Consider the following 21,992-nt stretch of genomic DNA (forward strand, 5'->3'; position numbering starts at 1 on the left):
CATTTAGCTTAGGGAACAGTCGCTCTGTTAGCGTAGCTTAGCTTCATCACTGGAAGTGGGGGAGGGTTTGAGCCTGACGTTCCCTACAGTGCCCTACAGTCACGAAATACACTCCAAATACAACTCCAAAACGTTCCTGTAAACATGTTGTGACCCATGTATTTACCACGTGGAGAAATTAAAAATAATTGAATTCGACAATTATGTTTTCTAAGCAGATATACTCTGAACTATTTTTTGCCGAACGACTCCTCTCTGAGCGCAGTCAGTGATTTCTACGTGAAGCCGTGTTTGTTTACATTCTCATTCATTCAAAGGATCCGAACCGATTGAAGTTTATGGATACCATGACTTAAAATCCTCTTACCTTGACGATTAAAAGCCTCCCCAATTTAGAAAACAGTAATCCAATGGCTGGTATTGATATACTACCAACTACTGCATGCTAACGGAGCTAACCGGACACTCAAGCAGATAACGAGAGCAATGACTTCCTTTCTGGGGGGTTTCAAAATAAAAGAGCGACGTCTATAGCAGCGGAATACGTTTATTTTGTACATTATCTAACGTTAACACGAACCTAAACTAACTTTAGGTTAGTTGTAACGTTAGTTTAGGTTCGTGTTAACGTTAGATAATGTACAAAATAAACGTATTCCGCTGCTATAGACGTCGCTCTTTTATTTTGAAACCCCCCAGAAAGGAAGTCATTGCTCTCGTTATCTGCTGAGTGTCCGGTTAGCTCCGTTAGCGTGCAGTAGTTAGTAGTATATCAATACCAGCCATTGGATTACTGTTTTCTAAATTGGGGAGGCTTTTAATCGTCAAGGTAAGAGGATTTTAAGTCATGGTATCCATAAACTTCAATCGGCAAAAAAGGTATGCATCTTCTTGTCTAACTCCAGGGAAGATGTTAAATAAGCTAATTTCCCAAAATGTTGGAGTTTTCCTTTAACTATGGACAATCATGCGATTAATCGAGTTAAATATTTTAATCGATTGACAGCACTAATATATATATTAGTGGTGCACCGATGTGAAAATTGTGGCAGATACCGATAACCAATATTAATATTGCTGTTCTGGCCGATACCGATATTTACCGATGTCGATATCTCTGTATAGAAAACACATGATAAATCGAATAAAGAACTATTTTCCAAAACGAATTTTTTTTTTAAACTTTTGTAACTTATTTTCAGAAATGACTGATATTTTTAAACTATTTAAGGCAAAAAAAGATGAAAAAAAAATTATTATTATTATTATATATATCGGACCGATACCGATGTGTAAAAAACGATATATCGTGCATCACTAATATATATATATATATTAGGGCTGACCCCTATTAGTCGAATAATCGATTGAAAGGAGCCGTAGTCGACTGCCAACATCTTAGTCGAATGCAAAAAAATAATTATAAATTTTTTAATCATTCTTTCCAAAAGAAAAGAGGCCTAGAAGCGTAGCTTAGCGCTAATGGCACGCATACCAGAGGCTAACTGCCTAAGAAAACAGGCACAGAGGCACTGAAAGAGGATTTCACCCATCTAATGAACACACTAGACTCATAATTAGTGGACCAATTGCATGCTTTTGCAGAGAACAAGAAGCCTTCCGTCGACTCCTTCAGACATTAAGCACCCCCACAGCCCAAATGGAATGATAAAAAAAAAGTTATAATAAAATAATGTAACTTTGTAACCATCGTCTAATTTTGGCGACTACAAGTTGACTATACAAATCCTTAGTCGGGGACAGCCCTAATATATATATATAAATCGCTCCAATAAATCATAAGAAATTGCCTAGCTTATAGTAGGGGTGCACCGATATATCGGTCGGCTATCGGTATCTGCCGATAAGTGCCTTGTTGACTGCCATCGGCCTAGAAGCTCAAATTTGCCGATGGCAGTGACCGATAAATATCCGTCAATTTGTGTCGCGTCAATCTGGTCCACACGTTCAAAGTTTCAAACTTTGAAAAAAGTTTCAGTCAAGCGACCTGCACAAACCTGCCCCCACACACACACGCTACTGCATCAAAGTGACTTATGATTAACAAAGGCATTAGTTTTGTGGCATTAATTAACGTTACATATAGTTACACGTTCAATAACAGCATATTTACCTGACCATATAGCATTGTTGGTCATTCATATTTCAGTTCCTTCCTTTGCTCAGAGAGCCCGTACTGAATTGTACCCATTCTGCAATCTGTTAATAAAGTTTTCAATCAGACAAATGTATAGAAAAGCTTTTATTATAACATTCGTTGCAGTAAAATCATCATGCCTCGTTTGGTCATCCTGCGGAGCGCTGGTAGTTTACTTGTGGACGGCTGGGAGCTAACGTTATTAGCTCCGGTCTGTTTGTTGTTGATCTTGTGTAAATCAAATGGCGGACTTCCCGGAAGTAAAAAACGAATAAGCGCTTGCCGATTGGTGGTAAGAACAGCAGAGGCGGGTGCAAGCGGTGTGACGTAATTGTCAATCAAAATTGTTCTGTTGCCATCTACCTACATTGCTTTGGTTGAGAGAGATAGTGCTCTCTTATTAAAACTCATAAACAAGTCTTGAGCAAGACATGTTAGTCTGTTAGGTTATGAAAGCCAGGGAGTATTGTATGACTCAGACTTCAGCAATAATCATGACTCATGAGCATTATAAAATAAAAACACACATGGCATGGTGGAATTAATACCATAAACATATTTATTGATGTTTCCTTTTTTTAAGTAACAAAGAGGCCCATGTTCATATCGGTGAGAACAATTTGTAACACAAAAAGAGAGACGTGTAGCCTATTTATTTATTTAATATTTTATTTATTCATTTTATTATTATTTTATTTGTTGCCATGCCTAAAATAATAGTCAAGCATAGGGCTAAACATTTTCATAAACAATATAATTTTTTGTTATATGGTTATAATAAAAGCTTTTCTATACATTTGTCTGATTGAAAACTTTATTAACAGATTGCAGAATGGGTACAATACAGTACAGCTCAGTGGACTGGAGGATGAAGACCAGAAAAAGACTTTCGGCTTTTTTACATAAGGGTCCTCCATTTTAAATTGATCAAAACATTTAGAGACATACAGTAGTTTCATAAAAAAAAAAAATATTATATAAAAAAAAAAATTATAATATATATATATTTTTTTGGCCACAAATATCGGTATCGGTATCGGCCGATTGTGTTAGTTGAACAATCGGTATCGGTATAAAAATGTCATATCGGTGCATCCCTAGCTTATAGAAATAATAATCCAATGTTCATTTTGAAAATCACTTCTTCTCAGACAATACAATTAGTAGTCACTTTCAGAAAACTATCAGAATCTTTCAGGATCTATGGCATAACATTGAAACTTTGCACGCGGGAAGAATGCCGCTTTGATTATTCGCTAATAATTTGTCACTGAAGCTTTGAAGCTCAAATAAAGAAATGTTTGATCGGACGGCTCTCTGATACGCACCCCTATTAGGATTGAGGAGGACAGACTCTGTTCTTCTGTAAAGGTCTTGGCTGAAAGGAAATAACGAGTCATCTCGAGGGTATGTCCATTCAAGGCCAAAAAACAAACGCCTGCCTAGGATTCCTGTCAGATTCGGGGGATGATCATTCCTTCTCAGAATAAACAGTCAGGCTATCCCTTTACAGAGACGTGCTCAAGGGCTGCGGTCCACCTTCTGCTGCTCCACGCAGAGGAGCCTAGAACATGCATTCCACACTAAGGTTCAACAATGCAGCAGTCCACATACTATGGCTCTGTGAGAGATCACTGTCAGGTCCTGAAGGGCAGAACAGGCCACAGAGGTGAATCTAACCCATCTCAGGGCCCCAGAGGTGAATCTAACCCATCCCAGGGCCCCAGAGGTGAATCTAACCCATCTCAGGGCCCCAGAGGTTCCTCTAACCCATCTCAGGGCCCCAGAGGTTCCTCTAACACATCCCAGGGCCCCAGAGGTGAATCTAACCCATCTCAGGGCCCCAGAGGTGAATCTAACCCATCCCAGGGCCCCAGAGGTGAATCTAACCCATCTCAGGGCCCCAGAGGTTCCTCTAACACAGCCCAGGGCCCCAGAGGTTCCTCTAACACATCCCAGGGCCCCAGAGGTGAATCTAACCCATCTCAGGGCCCCAGAGGTGAATCTAACCCATCCCAGGGCCCCAGAGGTTCCTCTAACACATCCCAGGGCCCCAGAGGTGAATCTAACCCATCCCAGGGCCCCAGAGGTGAATCTAACCCATCTCAGGGCCCCAATGGTTAATATAACACAGCCCAGGGCCCCAGAGAAATATAACACAGCCCAGGGCCCCAGAGAAATATAACACAGCCCAGGGCCCCAGAGGTTCCTCTAACACATCCCAGGGCCCCAGAGGTTCCTCTAACACAGCCCAGGGCCCCAGAGGTTCCTCTAACACATCTCAGGGCCCCAGAGGTTCCTCTAACACATCTCAGGGCCCCAGAAGTTAATATAACACAGCCCAGGGCCCCAGAAGTTAATATAACAGCCCAGGGCCCCAGAGGTTCCTTTAACACAGCCCAGGGGCCCAGGGGTTAATCTAAAACAGCCCAGGGCCCCAGGGGTTAATCTAAAACAGCCCAGGGCCCCAGAGGTTCCTCTAACACAGCCCAGGGCCCCAGGGGTTAATCTAAAACAGCCCAGGGCCCCAGAGGTTCCTCTAACACAACACAGGGCCCCAGAGGTTCCTCTAACACAGCCCAGGGCCCCAGAGGTTCCTCTAACACAGCCCAGGGCCCCAGAGGTTAATATAAGGGGGCTTTCACACTAGCCATTCGGGGTCGAATCAGAGCGCGATCGCACCAAAAAGGGTGTGATCGTCCCTGATGAGAACGGTCCCCCCGTCACCGGGGACGCTGATTCGCTCCAAACCTGGACCGCTGGAATAGGTGGTCTCGGGTGCGAACCAGCGTCCCCGACGACGGAGCGGGGGGCGTGGTGTGCAAGCTTGTACCAAAACACGGGAGAGGCTTGCTGTATCAACTTGCTGACACACACAACGTCATTACTGTAATGCTTTCATGCTTGCTTGAATTTTGGGCAGATAAAAACATACAGCAACAACTGGACAATACCCACAAAAACGATATTTATGGGCAATTTGGCGAGTTCAGACCTCAACCAAACAAGCATGTTGAGCCTCACGGCTCAGTGGATGAAAACATGAAGCCACGTTACAAGCCCAAGACTTCCCTGGCTCGCATTAGGCCTGACAATTTTTGTTGCCATTGCTATGTCTATACATTAGTTTCTTGTTCGAATGCATTTATTTCTATAGACCAGTGACATTCAATATAATTGACGCAAGCAATGGGCTAACGTTAGCTGCTAAGTTATCTTATAAATAGGCTAAGCTAACTAGCGTTAGCCGCTAACCCTGGAAACGCTCAAAGCGGACTCCACGACACAAGTTCCATTCGTGAGAAAAAGGGGGTGGGTTATATTGACGACGCTTGACAACAGAGGCTCAAAGATAACTTCATATTTATTGGTTATTCGTGTCTTTATATCGGGCATCCAGTTTCCATCACCGCGTGTTCAACTGCTCGTGTTGACGTTCGAGAGTGACATCATCGCCTACGGCAGCTTACACGCTCAAAACGCAAACCGTAAACAAAAACCGGAGCGAACCAGACTGCAGTGTGTACACAACCCAGAGGGGGAGAGGGAGTTCGCACTGGAGTTCGCACTCAGGACGGAGAGAGGACGGAGCGGAGCACCCGTTCCTAATGAGAAAGCCCCCTAACACAACACAGGGCCCCAGAGGTTCTTCTAACACAGCCCAGGGCCCCAGAGGTTCCTCCAAGGCAGGGCTCTACGCTAACCTTTTTCACTAGGGGCACAGGTGCTCCTAAATGAAAAAATTTAGGAGCACACAAAGAAATTTAGGAGCACCCAAAAATATTTAGGAGCACAGTGAAAATATGTCAAGTAACAGAGTTTCTTTTTTTTTTCAAAAATAAATGTATATTTGTACTGTGCGTGCATGTGCAAACGGGACACATCTGTGCAATAGCACATACCACCAAAGTCACTGGCCCACTGTGTGCGTGTATCATCTGCGTGTGCAAACGGGAATGGGACAGACATTTGAACTATTAATTAAGTGATTAATGCCTACTATGGCAAAGTTGTAGCCAACAACTAGGCCTAATAAGAAAGGCAGTGATATTGAACAAAAAGGAGACACTGGCTTTACAACCAGGGCCATCAGTAGAGGGGGGAGCTAGTGTTGCTCTTTTAGAAAAATAATCCTTTCAGGGTTGCCTATTGAAATACTGTACACCTCCAGTACAGTAGTTTGCGTGTCAGGTAGACCATTGATTGACAGTCGATTCTGCCAATTACGACGTCACACTGTTGCACTCTGGCCGTCCGGCGCTGCAGCTGGACCCTATTGCCACACCGCTTGCACTCTGGCCGTCCGGCGCTACAGCTGGACCCATTGCCCACCTCTTGATAACGCTAGCCAAGTTAGCTGTACACACATACACAGTGGGCCAGTTGTAGGGGTGTAACAATGCATCGATCCTACTTTGCAATATTTACAAAACATGACATTATTTTCGAACTCTAGCCATGGGGAAATGTTTAGCCAATTCACGTTAAATTTGTATGTCTTCCCTCCGGCTCCAGTGGGTGTAGCTTCACTAGCTACAGTGGCTACATTGGGTGCTACAGTGGGTGTAGCCTCGCTAGCTTGGCCAACTTCGCTAGCATGCTGGCTAGCGTCAGTATCTTGGTTAATGTTAACGTTAACCATCACCTCTGTAACATGAGCTGCCTCACCTGACTTCTCATTCTCCGGTATCTTTCGCGCAAAATAAAAATGAATGGGCTTCGACATGGCTGTATTTGTATTATTGTTTGACTCAGACAGTGACGCAGCCGCTGATCATTACTTTCGGTTTCCAGTCGCGTGACCACAGGAAACTACTGTGATTGGAACGTTTATGCGGCTGTGAACTGTGGGACTTGTAGTTTTTTAACGATTCTCGCAGGGGGAAAAAAAGGACGAATGAGAGGCTGTACTAGGCCTGCCGCGATAAGCAATAAATCGATTAATCGGCGCGATAATTAAAATGAATGCAATGATTTTGACGGGTCGGGCGCGATTAATTGCTATTTGCGCGTTTGTTTTAATGAGGCGGAACCAGTACCCCTCGTCAGTCACTCTCCGTGTGGGGGGCCGCTGGCCTTACTACAGAGCACAGCACGGGAGCTCGCCTATAGCAACGCCACATATAGCTTAACTAGATTTCTCAAGTGTTGCTCCTTTTAACCAAGTAGCGTTATTTGTAGTGTAACGTTAGCTATTTTTAGACCCAAGTAGTTACTCGCTACTGCCCGGAGAAACTGGACTGCTAAATAAAGATGAAAGATCTAGCGTTCGTTGATGCTCATTCAATGCTAACAACATTAGCTAAATAGCTAACAAACGAAATACAACCTATAGCATAGCTACAACACAGAATAACGTTAATACAATTACATGCATCATTGTTTACAATGAACGGGTGGGGCTAGTCAAAGAACTGGACACGGGGACAAGTTAACCATGAATTAATTTATTATAACAGCAACAGGTAATCGAGTTGCGCTCTCGTGCCTACGCACCACGGCTATTCTATTATATACGGCTTTGACGCTTCCTCCTCATCGTTGATTGCCTGTAGTAGCTGCATCTAACGTTAGTAGCTAACGTTAAAACTAACCTAAAGAAAGGTTTTCACCAACAATCTCAACATTTGTTTTATCATTAGCTCAAAAACACAGAACCGGACGAGACAAGTTGGCTGCTAGGATAATAACAAGAATTAACAACAATACTTCCGCTCCGGTCGGTGGGCTTCAAAATAAAAGTCTAAAACACCGGAAAAGACGGAGCGGTGGGCTTCAAAATAAAAGTCTAAAACACTGGAAAATACGTTTATTTTGTACAGCGTTTTCCTCCACGAGTACATCATGTGATCAATCGATCTGGATTATTTTTGCCCATCCCTAATTTATCCTGTGCTGAAGTCTCCATTCCAATAGAGATAGTATATATTTTGGTGTTTATTTGATTATTGTTTCACTGCCTTTTTATTTATTACGTTTCCAGTTTTTTCCTCACTTTATTAACATTTTGTACATGGTACCGCAAGGTACATTAATAATACATGTACATGTTAAAAGGATGACACAAAAAGCCAGACAGAGGGCTTGTTTCCAGTTTCAGTTTGTTTTATAATAAACAATCAAACTGAGCATTTTTTAATTTAGGATATTTAAAATGTCTTCCGATGTTAAATAAAAGTTTATTGCACTTTGAAACGGTGTCCTTGCATTATTATGCTATTATCATTATATTAGTGAATTTTTAAAAGAAAATTGAGAACTTTTGGGAAATACATTTATCAAAAAAAAAATTCTCGAACCGGTCGCAATAATATCGCTTATCGCGATATTTTCGGGGGCAATTAATCGCCCAGCAAAATGTGTTATCGTGGCAGGCCTAGGCTGTACTCTGCACTCGCTGGCCCCACTCGCACGCCGTGCGAGTACTTGATTTTGCATGTTCGCACGCACATATTTTTAGGAGCATATGCGAGCAATATGGTCGCACTGTAGAGCCCTGCTCTAAGGGGCCTTTCTCACTCACCATTCGGGGTCGAATCAGCACCCCCGGGGACGGGGGGGGGAGTGTTCTCACTCAGACGGACACACCCCTTTTGGGTGCGAAGCGACGCTGATTCGTACTACCCCCCGCTGAACCTGGGACGCTTGAAATGGGTGGTTCTGGGTGTGCGCCAGTGACACACAACGTCGTTACTTGCTTGAATTGTGGGCAGACAACACACAGCAACAACTGGACAATACCCACTAAAACGATATTTATATCTTCTACATATCTTCGAAATATATCGGATATAAAGCCCCTGGCTTGCACATAGCAGTCACGGAAGGGGGTAAAGACTTCCCTGGCTTGCATTAAGCCTGGTAACTTTTTTTGCCATAGCTATATGTCTACTATACTTTCTTGTTCGAATGCATTTATTTCTATAGACCAGTGGTGCCCAACCAGTCGTCCGTGGTCGACCAGTAGATCAATGACATTCAATATAATTGCCACAAGCAATGGGATAATGTTAGCTGCTGAACAGGCTAACGGCTAACGCTAAAACAGGCTAAGCTAACTAGCGTTAGCCGTTAGCTTAGCATTAGCCATTGCTATGTCTACTATACTTTCTTGTTCGAATGCATTTATTTCTATTAGACCAGTGGTGCCCAACCAGTCTGCCGTGATCGACCGGTAGATCAATGACATTCAATATAATCGATGAGAGCAATGTTACTAGTAATAGGCTAAGCTAACTAGCGTTAGCCGTTAGCTTAGCGTTATCGTTAACCCTGCAAAATGCTCAAAAGCGGAGACAGTTCGTGAGAAAAGGGGGTGGGTTATATTGACAAGGCTTGACAACAGCGGTTCAAATATAACTTCATATTTATTGGTTATTTGTTTATTTTATATCAGCATCCAGTCTCCACCACCATGTGTTAAACTCTTCCTTCCTTTGTTGACGTTCGAGCGTGACATGGCCTACGGCAAGCAACACGCTCAAAACGCAAACCGTAAACAGAACCCGGAGCGAACCAAGACTGCAGTGTGTACACAAACTAGAGGGGGGAGAGGGAGTTCGCACTCAGAGACGGAACGGACCAGAACGGATCGGAACGGACCCGAATGGGTGAGTGAGAAAGCCCCCTAACACAGCCCAGGGCCCCAGGGGTTAATCTAACACAACATAGGGCCACAGAGGTCAATATAACACAACACAGGGCCCCAGAGGTTCTTCTAACACAGCACAGGGCCCCAGAAGTTACTAACACCGCACAGGGCCCCAGAGTAGGGCTGTACGATTAATAAAAAAAAAACTCTACTCATAGACCTATGCGATCTCATTTTTAAATTATGACGATTTAAATATATATATATAATTTACTTAAATTTTTTTTTTAAATAATGACGAAAAATAAGAATTGAGAGAGAATCGTGATCTCAATTCTTAGAGAAAAATCTGAATCCGTCAGAAGAGATAATGTCTATTCTAAGTCAGAAGAGATAATGTCTATTCTAAGTCAGAAGAGATGTCTATTCTAAGTCAGAAGAGATGTATATTCTAAGTCAGAAGAGATAATGTCTATTCTAAGTCAGAAGAGATAATGTCTATTCTAAGTCAGAAGAGATAATGTGACTATTCTAAGTCAGAAGAGATAATGTGACTATTCTAAGTCAGAAGAGATAATGTCTACTATTCTAAGTCAGAAGAGATAATGTGACTATTCTAAGTCAGAAGAGATAATGTCTATTCTAAGTCAGAAGGGATAATTAATACGTTTCTTTATATAAACAATGAGCCAACTCCATGAGAGTAGGCTATAAACAGAGTAGGTAAACAGTCCACAAACATCCACGGGTTGTTGAGCAACTTACGTTGGTCAACGTGTTTACAGACTGAACCCTGGAATAGACCACACAACTCTCTACTACACTCTGGAGGGAGGGAGGGAGGGAGGGAAGGAGGGATAGAGAGAGGGAGGGGGGAGCAGAGGTGGGTGGATAAACAGACTGGTATGTGAGGAGCACAGAGAGACCAGTGTGAGGAGATTAGACCACCATGTGACCAGAAACCTGCCCACCTAGCCGGCGTAGGCGCTGGGGGCCATGGGGGCGAAGGGACCACACGCTCCACGCACACCACGTACCGTAACAGAGCAGCCTGGCTCATGCGCTATAGTTTAAATATATATATTATATATATATAGGGAGGGTGATCTGTCGGGAGAAACGCCCCTCAGGACGGCAACGCTGTTGGTCACAGGTCTGAATGCAGACTCTGAGCCACTAGGTTCTCAGGAAGTGGGGGGGGGGGGGAGTTGAGACGGCTTGCTCTGCATTCAGTAGGGATGGGTGTTGTTAAAATTGTAAAGAATCGAATCGTTTATGCAAATAATATATTTTCTCTAGTTTTTACCGGCAACTACACTGTGTGTAGTGTATTGGGAGGGGACCCTATTAACTGTTACACCACTGTCTGAACGGCATGCTGGGTAGTGGGTAGTACAGCTTGCCAGGTAGCATAACGGTCCGTTAACAGCTGGGAGAACAGAATAGAACATGAAGAAAGAGAGACTGGAGATGTTACGTTTTGCCGTGTTGTTTCACTAAAGTTCACACATTTCAAGCATCGGTGATGTTCAGAATCAATGCTTTACGTTCACCTGCTCCACTAGCATTAGCTGTTAGCGATGACAGCATCCAGCTAGTTGGCTTATTTCACGTTCGCTATTAAGTAAAAACAAAACCATACGTTAACGTGGAAGCTCAGACATTTGAAGTATCAACGATGTACCTTCCGGAATCAATGCTTTTGTTCCTGGAAATAACCTTAGCCTGCTGCGACTCTCAAATATCGAGCTGTTAGCAATGACAGCAGCCAGCTAGCTCACTTGTTTGATTATTATTAGTATTCGAATAGTTCCCAGTGACTATCGAGTAGTAATTGTGTGAGTTTTGCCCATCCCTAGCATCCAGCAGCGTTTCATTTACACCTTAACAACTAATTTACACCTTCACAACTCATTTATACCTTAATAACAACTGATTTACACCTTCACAACTCATTTATACCTTAATAACAACTGATTTACACCTTCACAACTCATTTATACCTTAACAACTGATTTACACCTTAACAACTCATCGTGGGCCACCATTTGAACCCCGGGTGTCTGCGGTGGTAGGCGAGTGCTTAGACCTCTACACTACCCAGACGCCCCATCTAACTATCTTCTAATCAGTCAATGGATATGACCCGGAATGGCCACTTGCCCCAGAAACTTTATGAAACTTTATGTCAGCTTCCCAAGCCCTATACTAACTAAGAGGATGGCCTATCTAGCCAAAGAAAGTAAACTTATTTCATCCATCAACCACAGTAGCTGTTTGGTGGCTTCATAAAATCACCACTTTCAGAATTCTACCAGCCAAATGGATTTTTTTTATACAAAATACTCTGATTGTTTACCTGCCAAAGTGTAGTAGAGCAGACACACATACCAGGCACTCAGATGAGATTTAGCAGCATCCAGCTAGTGGCTGGTGTTCACTTCCCGCCCCAACGTATGACTCTGCATGGTTACTGAGGCAATCCTGTCACTGGTGATAAACACTAGCTGTGTCACTGGTGATAAACGCTAGCGGTGTCACTTGGTCTAATTTAATGTCCAGACTCCAGTCCACAACATTGACTATGTCGACGTTACTAATAATAACAAGTGACGTAGGACTTTTATTTACAGGGAGGCTCAACCCAGTCAGCTCTACGATTGTAACACATTGATTTGGACCTAAAAGGAAAAAATCCATATCAATTAAAATCATAGTAAAGGCTACAGGCCGTCATAAAACAACTCTGAATGCTTATTGTGTTTGTTTTGGTCCAGATTCAAAAGGGTGCCTCAGGTTTTTCCAATCAATTCTAGGGGTATAATGATATATAATATCGCAATACTAAAATGGACAAGACCGACTTCGAATGTATTTAGACCTCATGGTCTGCCTTTCATTAGCAACGTTGAGCCTAATCTTCAATATATTCAAAGATCTTCTAAGAACTAGCCTATTGGCCTATTGACAAACATTCTAAGTCAAAAGAATGAATAAAACTCAACAAAAATCCATTCAAGTTGGTAAAAGGAATCTTCCATGCAGTGGATCTCGTGGACTTGTGCTTGTGTATAAATCACACACAGTTTATAATCCTGAGCCACAGGCTTTGTTACATTGTGTGGTTTTAAATACACTAGGAATCAGCAGAAGAATGCTTATTTGGGAGCTACACTGTGCGTATGAACCGGGTAATCAAAAACAGACTGAGCTTGTACTCAGAGTGCTCCCTTGGTTACAAAACACCAAACCAAGCGCGGCCCCTTGCTGGTATAAGCCGGTAATTACCACCACAATTCTGCCTGTGACATAGTAGCATTTCTGTCACTTCCTCATCAACAAGAAGGTCTTTAGCAACATGCCTACTGTACATGACGTATTACAATAGTGTCTTTATACCTGTATCACTGTACATATTAATACTACAACTGTTACATACATCTGATTAATTTAGCACTATTACTCAGTAGTATCAGTTTAATCACCTGTACATTGTATAATATTACTATTGCACTTTACATTTGCACTCTGGTTGGATGCCAAACTTATTTTCGTTGTACTGTACTTGTGCTGTATGATAATACATTTGAATCTAATTTTAGGCTAATCTAACATGTCAAGAAGTAGCCTAGGCCTAACCGTTCCTTCAGATCTACAAAAGTAAATAAACTATGTTGTCTCACAGTTAGGGTGTTCTGTGTATAAAAAGATTAAAATAAATAAAAAAGGCCTATTCCTGCCAGACAATATGCTGCGTTCTGAAACGTGGCAGTTTCTAAGATTCTATCAGGTCAAACCGCCACCTGGTAAAGGCGGCGCGTGAACCGGACACAATAACATTAAATCTAACAGCGTTTCGGCACTACAGAAGCTAGAGCTAAAACGCAAAATGCATATTGTCTGTATTCATGGTCCACCATGAATGCATGAAAGGGGGGGGGGGGGGGGCGGGGGACGTCGTTTCTGATTATTGATTACCAATAACCGCGTTAGCCTCAGTAGCCACATTCGCTGATCGGCTGGTTGGCTATCAAAGCAAGACCTGATCAGCGTGTAATTTACGTGAAAAAGATCTTACCGTGGGCCCGGTTGGATCCCCAAAAGGATTTCCCAGTTATCGATCGCCATCTGGTAGATCGATATGTCCATTGGCTAATGATATATTCCTTTACTACATAGTGAATTCGGCATCGCAAAAGGTATTCCAAGCTACAGGCTACACGTATAGAATCCAGCTAACTGGAAACTCCATTGAAAGTAAAAAAAAATAATGCACCGTTCTGCCACAGGGAACACTGCATTATCGAGACAGCGCCCCTACGAGGATCTGGCCGGTAATGCACTTTTCAGAATTCGAAGAGTGGGGTAAATCTGCAGTGCCGCTCGGTGACATTGAGTAGGTTATTAAAATGGAATAAAAGCCAAAACAACCTTGCCACGGACATGTCCGTGGTTGGCCCTTTAAGCATGGCGCCGAAACACGGACATGTCCGTGGTCGGGCGGGAATGTGTTAATGCAGCAAAATGTGACGTTTCGTCTTGGCATCAATGATCTTTTCTGCAACTTTGTCTGCGAGATCACTTTCAATGTGAAGCAGACTCTCCTGGCGCATTGTTGTTCTTAGCCAGTTTTGGATGTGATGTGCCTCATTGCTGAGAAAGACCGTTCACAACTTGAATCACAAGTTGCAGTGCTGACAGCAATGAAGGGAACGTTTTTCGTAATTTAGATCTCATCATGCTTTGAAAACAATGTACATACAGTAGCTCTAAAAAGTTTCCACGATTTGATGAACTCGGACTCTCATCATGTCCTCTTAGAGCAAGCCCTTGTTTGCCAAGATAAAGCAACATACAGCCTCACTTCTAATTTACATACTATACTATGTTATTTTATTTCATACTTATCTTATCTTGTCTTGCACAGTCTCTGGAGCGTAACAGTAAGAAGCATTTTGTATAAAAGTATTCTGTACTTCTGTATGACAACTATTAAAGAAACTTGAACTCAGGTGATCCGTAGTTATGCCCAGGGCCAGCCCAGTGCAGCTTCTAAATTACTTTGTTTATATGCCTTGGAAAAATACCGTGTATCCATTTCGCTTTTAGAAATTTTACTCAAAATAGTGCGCTGGTGTTCGCTACAAAGCGATCGGCGGGCTGAAATTCGGAACGCAGATGTTTGCTTTACTGCGGGATCAGGATGATCATGTGAATGATGTGATTGGCTACATTATTTAACCTGAGCCTACACGTGATTGGTTACTGCCTGTACCTGGAATGTTAAACGCTGCCACCGATTGACACCTTCGTCGTTGACACCTTGGCCAGCGGGCTGCAGCACAAGACACACAATAGCCAGCAGCCTATATTATACATTTCAAAATAGGCGGCCTTATATAACCGCCGCCTATGTGTGGATGACGCAGCCCCTTCCAGTCTGCACACCGAGGGCCAAGGAAGACAGCCAACGGAGAGAGCAGTGATGTAAAACACTGTGGTTCTCCACAGCTGAGCCCGGCTCGCCTGCCATAAAAAGGCAACTCGAGTCAAGCCACTAGTCTCGTCACATTCCATCGGACGAGGGGCTGGCGGCATGGGGCTCCCAGAATGTAGCACTACTCATGAGGGTTAGTTGTCCCTGAGAAACAGGAGGTCTACTACTCTCTACTAGATGCATGGTGTCCCAGCTGCACAGCTCATCACAGACGACGTGTGATGATAAGACGGTGACAGTGAGTGGATATCGGCTTTCAAACTATGGGCTGAGACTCACTGGTGGGGGGGAGGGGCAGGCAGGTCACAAGCTAGATTTAATAGGGGGGGGTTGCAGGGGACATGTCCCCCTCAATATTGAGAAGAGGTCAATTTGTCCCCCTCAAAAAATATAGCTAATATGAAAGGCAACCCCCTCCCCAAAAGAGGTAAAAAAAATAAGGGGGTCAAAACATTTATATATCCTTCTTACCTGTAACTATATATTAACCAACAATTTCAGACACCCCTACAGGACCGTACCATGTCAACCTGGCAGACGTGCCTCTCATAAAAGTACACCAGATGCAGGAAGTTAAGTGATTGTCCCCCTCAATAAGATCAGACATTCCTCTATTGATCCCCTGGGGGAAATTCAGGCTTCATAGCAGCATGGGAAGGAGGGGAGGTACAGGTATGGGCGGGGTAATAGTATGCAATATAATTATAGTGAAGATAAAAAAATAAGCAGTGTAAACAATATAATTAACTCTGAATATATAAGAATATGAGCAAGTAAGCAGTGTAATCAAAAGGTGCAGATGAGGGTCCGTATGCCCGATCAGTTATATTATAAATACAATCAAATTTTCATTCAATCAATCACCGTGCAGATTGATTGATTGAATGACAATTTTATTAACAGATTGCACAATGGGTACAATACAGTACGGCTCAATACACACAATTGTTAAGGGGATGCAGACCAGAGAAAGACTTTCGTCTTGTTTACATCAGGGTCCCCCATTTTCAATTCATAATCAATTTTATGTAAGGGTGCAACTTGCTCCGTGCAATCCATTCTTTGTGGATCTAGCCCTTAGTGATCAGACATTCCTAGTAGTTCTCGAGTTGGTCTCTGACACTCTGCTTGTGTGTGTGTGTGTGTGTGTGTGTGTGTGTTACAATGTAGGCTACTTCTATTACTGCATGAATTGAAAATGGAGGACCTGATGTAAACAAGACAAAAGTATTTTTCTGGTCTGCATCCTCGTAGCAGTTGTTTGTATTGAGCCGTACTGTATTGTACCCATTCTGCAATCTGTTAATAAAGTTTTCAATAAATTCAATCAATGACCAAGTAAAATAGCTGCTCTTCCGTGGTGGAACCTGCTGCCCAAAGGAAAAGTTTGGTAACCCCTGATACATTATAGGCTAACAAGGAGGACATGATTTGGGTCAGGTGGCCACAAGCAAACAGACTGTTATGGTTATGGCTTGGTCACCAAGAAAGTTGTCCAACGCCCCAGGGATTATCCATCTGGACCTGTATACCTATGATTCATATTCAAAGAGCATGGGGTTAGGGGTTAAGGTTAGCTATGGTGCCATTCAGGTAACTGTTTATCGTTTATGTGAATCCCCATTACTTGTTACCAAGGCAACAACTACTCTTCCTGGGGGGTCCACCACGGAAACTATAAACGATATCACAGTAGATTAGATTCAAATGTATTCTCATCATACAGCACAAGTACAGTACAACAAAAATAAGTTTGGCATCCAACCAGTGTCAAACTTCTTTTCGTTGTACTTTCAAGTTGTTTTATTTGTCACATATAAGGTAGCCTACATGTAGACAGTGAAATGCTTAGTTCAGTATGATGAGCCCCCTGAGATTGTGCTTCATACAGTAAAAAGAATAAAGGCCAAACACTATACAAAATATACAAACTAAAGTACAAAATGCAACTTTTTAAAATGCAAAAATGAGGTAGGGGGTGTGTACTTGTGCTGTATATGACAGTATATTTGAATCGAATCTACTGTGATTGCATATCGTGCAGTAAAGCTGTTAACACTTAGGTTATAATAATCTTGTTCGAATTAAGTTGTCAACTCCAGTGCCACATGTGTAACCAGCTAAATTAGCTAATAGACCAAGTTTGATTGATTGATAACTTTATTAACAGATTGCAGAATGGGTACAGTACAGTTCAATACATGAATGAATGAATGAATGAATGAATGAATGAATGAATGAATGAATGAATGAAAACTTTATTTAACAGATTGCAGAATGGGTACAATACAGTACGGCTCAATACATACAATTGTTAAGGGGATGCAGACCTGAGAAAGACGTTTGTCTTGTTTCCATCAGGGTCCCCCATTTTCAATTCATATAGACATTTATGACATACATAACATACATGACATTTATGGCATAGGGACATATAGGTATTTAGTACTGATACATTTGTGACATAGGCGGTATTCAAATATACAGTACTGTTACCCCTAGATCCTGACAGAGTATATACATATGATGGGGAGGGGACTGTACATTAGGAGGGGGTGGGTGGGTGGGAGGGGAATATACATACGGCGGGGAGGGAATATATACATGCGGTGGGGAGGAGACTGTCTATTAGGAGGTGGTGGGGGTTTTGGGCATTTACGGTGGCCAGTTTCGAATTGCAGCCTCCCGTAGGTGCTCTTTAAGGGCGGTTTTGAATGTGGGCAGGGATTCACATTCCTTTACAGCTTTGGGTAGGGCGTTCCACATTGTTGTGGCATAATTGCGAAACGTGTTTAGTCCCTTGTTTGAGCCGAATCTGGGTTTAACATGATTTGTTGAGCTTCCTCTGGTGTAGTGGTTGTGGTATTCACTGACCTTTGGGAAGTATTTTGACATGTACATGGACACCCCGGTCGTATAGTGTATCTTGTAGACCAGGCCCATTGCAAGTTGCTGTACTCTGTCGTCTACTCTAAGCCATCCTAGGTTGGCAAAGTGGGCAGGGGTGAGGTGGGTTCTGGGGTTCAGGTCAAGTAGTAGTCTGACCAGTTTGTTTTGTGATGTTTGTAATTTTGTTTTAAGCGCCTTTGAGGTGCTTTGGTACCATGAGGTGCACGCATAGTCATAGTACCCTTGAATGAGTGCTCCTGCCAGAGTCCTCAGGGTATTCTTGTTTACCAGAGAGGAGATCCGGTACAAGAATCTAGTTCGTTGGTTGACTTTTTTTATTACATTGGATGCCATTTTGTCACAGGAAAGATTTGCCTCTAGGATGGAACCCAGGTAGGTAATTTCGTCTTTCCTTGTGACAATATTGTCACCCACTGTAACTGAGAAGCCGTCGGTCTTGCTGAGTTTGTTATTTGAACCGAAGAGAATGGACTCTGTTTTGCCCATGTGTAATGATAGTTTGTTATCAGCGAGCCATATGCAGATTTTGCCTAGTTCCGTGCTGAGGGTTTTTTCAACCTGCAATTTGTTCTTGTCAGAGACCAGCAGGGCTGAGTCGTCCGCAAACAGGAACACGTTGTTGTACACACAATTGTTAAGGGGATGCAGACCAGAGAAAGACTTTCGTCTTGTTTACATCAGGGTCCCCCATTTTCAATTAACATATATGACACACACGACATACAGATAGACAGTACTGCTACATCTATACATGTATACAATATTTGCAAATACAGTACTGGTTGTGATACAAAAAGAGTCTATAAAAGAGAGTACATTTGACGTAGAAACTGTACATTGGAGGAAGTCACAACACGCTGGCTATTTTCTGGACAATATAGGCTTGTTATTTATCAAGAAAATAAAGTGCATGTAAAACGTTACCAAACAACAATATACTTTATTTGGTTGACAAATTAGCCTACATTGTGTGGTCGTTTATAGTTTCCTTGGTGGATACCAGGACTAATAATAGTTGTTGCCTTGGTATTATTCACTTGGGGATTCACATTTTTAAACAATAAACTAATTTAGGCTACAAAAAAAAGTCCATGTAACGTTACCAAACAACATTAGACGGCAACATGGCAACGTTATATTATACTTAATTTTGTTGATAAATGAGCTTACATTGTCCATGAATGCCAACGGTCGTTACACGGGTCTGACTAGTCTAGTCTCCTGGCTGTCTGTCCTCTCTCTCTCTCCCCCGAGGAGGACAACACGTCTTCGAAGACAAAAACAGCTACAACGGCTAAGAAATTTTCATTTTTTCCCCTCTCTCGATAGACTTACCAACAACAACAACCACGAACTCGACTTCTCGTGTGGACGACGACGACGGCTTTAAACAGATGAACAGAACACCGACAAACATCTAAAAGAAGAACTCGTCCGTTAATTAAACTTGTAATAAATGTGACTCATTTCTCTCCGACGTCAGCGCGCCATGACAGCCGTCCTCGAGACCCCGCCCCACGACGCTCCTCATTGGCCGCTCGCTCACACGGGCGGACTCGACGTTGGTGTGATGACGCGGCACGTCACGTCACGCGCGGCGTCACTGCAGCAGGAACTTGTTTGTCAGGAAGCAGAGAGCAGCGGCATAACAACATGGCTACTGAACATCTCCCCTCGGAGTTTGACGTTGTCATCCTCGGTACGGGTCTCCCCGAGTCGGTGGTGGCGGCGGCGTGCGCCCGGGTCGGCCAGAGGGTGCTGCACCTCGACAAGAGGAGCTACTACGCGGGGAACTGGGCCAGCTTCACGTTTAACGGCCTGCTCTCCTGGATTGAAGACCACAACAATGCAGGTGCCAAGCCCGAGGGGCAGGAGGAGGCGGCGGCGGCGGCTCCTGATTGGTCCAGTTTGTTGGAGGAAGGGGAGGGAGTGATACCTTTATCCTCCACGGATGCCAACATCACTAACCTACAGGTGTTTTGCTACACGTGTGAGGAAGACGAGGAGGAAGAAGAGGTGAAGAGTCCTCCAAACGCTGCTGAGGATGATGAAGGCGCCGCGGAAACCGCAGGAGGGGAGTCAAGTGGAACGGAGACAGATAAGACACAGGAAGAGACTCCTGACGACACGCAAGAGACAGAGCAGGGGTCTTCGGAGGAGGAGGTGGTGGGGGTCCCGGAGACCGGCCAGCCGGACCCCTCTCCCGCCGCCCAGAGCCAACCGGAGCCGACCAGGAAGAAGCGGATCAGCTACGCGCGTCTGCTGAAGGACGGCCGGCGGTTCAACATCGACCTGGTGTCCAAGATGATGTATTCCCGCGGCCCGCTGGTCGAGCTGCTCATCAAGTCCAACGTGAGCCGCTACGCCGAGTTCAAGAACGTCACGCGCATCCTGACGTACCGCGACGGCGGCGTGGAGCAGGTGCCGTGCAGCCGGGCGGACGTCTTCGCCAGCAAGCGGCTGAGCGTGGTGGAGAAGAGGATGCTGATGAAGTACCTGACCTTCTGCCTGGACTACGAGGAGCGGCCGGAGGAGCACGAGGCGTTCGCCGACCGCCCGTACTCGGAGTTCCTGCAGACGCAGAAGCTCACCGGCAACCTCCGGCACTTCCTGGTCCACTCCATCGCCATGGCGACGGAGGACACGCCCACGGGCGAGGGGCTGAGCTCGACGCGTCACTTCCTGCGCTGTCTGGGTCGCTACGGCAACACGCCCTTCCTGTTCCCGCTGTACGGCCTGGGGGAGATCCCGCAGTGTTTCTGCCGGATGTGCGCGGTGTTCGGCGGGATCTACTGCCTCCGCCATTCGGTCGACTGCCTGGTGGTTGACGGGCAGAGCAACCGGTGCACGGCCGTGATCGACAGCCGGGGTCAGCGAATCGGCTGCGGCCACTTTGTGGTGGAGGACGGCTACGTGGGGGTGGAACGGAAGAAGCGGAAGGCCACGCCCGCCGCCGCCGCGTCCATCTCCAGGGCGGTGCTGATCACGGACCGGTCGATTCTGCCCAGCGGGTCGGAGCAGCAGTTGTCGTTGGTGAACGTGCCTCCGGTCGAGCCCGGTTCCCCCGCGGTGAGGATGGTGGAGCTTTGCCCGTCCACCATGACCTGTATGCCCGACACCCACCTGGTCCACCTCACCTGTCGGTCGTCGTCCGGCGGCTCCGCCTATCAGGACCTGTCGCCCGTGGTCACCAGGATATTCCTGACGTCGGAGGAGCCGCACGACCAGGAGGACGACGACCGCCCGCGCGTCCTCTGGTGCCTGTACTTCAACATGGCGGACAACACGGCGTTCGACGGGAGCGGCTACGACTTGCCCTCCAACGTGCACGTCTGCTCCAGCCCCGACAGCGGCCTGGGGAGCCAGAGCTCCATAAAGCTGGCGGAGTCCGTCTTCCATAAGATCCTGCCGGACGAGGACTTCTGCCCCCCTGCCCCCAACCCAGAAGACATCATCTACGACGGGGAGCCCAACTTCAGCCCACAGGAGGAGGGAGGAGGAGAGGGAGAGGAAGGAGGAGGAGGAGGAGGAGGAGGAGAGGGAGAGGAAGGAGGAGAGGGAGGTGGAGAAGGAGAGGAGGGAGAACGAGGAGAGGAGGGAGAACGAGGAGAGGAGGGAGAACGAGGAGAGGAGAGAGGGGACGAGGGGGGGGCAAAGGAGGAGGAGGGAGAGACGCAAAAAGAACAGAGCCCCCAAAGCGAAGAATGACCACCACGCACACACACATGAAGAAGCAAACGCACACACACACACACATGCATGCTTATACACACACACACATGAATAAGCAAACACACACACATGCATGCTTATACACACACACACACAGCTCCTAC

The 21,992-nt window shown here is 44.8% G+C and overlaps 1 protein-coding gene across 1 annotated transcript in view; it reads right to left on the reverse strand.

Annotated features, from left to right (window-relative positions):
* klhl21 (kelch-like family member 21) overlaps positions 1-19,647 on the reverse strand; it is a 55,693-nt gene extending 36,046 nt beyond the window's left edge. The window contains exon 1 of the mRNA XM_084334149.1: positions 19,492-19,647. The gene's annotated coding sequence lies outside the window, so the exon portion shown is untranslated. The remainder of the gene's footprint in view (positions 1-19,491) is intronic.
* Positions 19,648-21,992: the final 2,345 nt, after the last annotated feature.

The sequence above is a fragment of the Notolepis coatsorum genome (assembly GCF_963971535.1).
Source record: "Notolepis coatsorum genome assembly, chromosome: 17".
NCBI lineage: Eukaryota > Metazoa > Chordata > Actinopteri > Aulopiformes > Paralepididae > Notolepis > Notolepis coatsorum.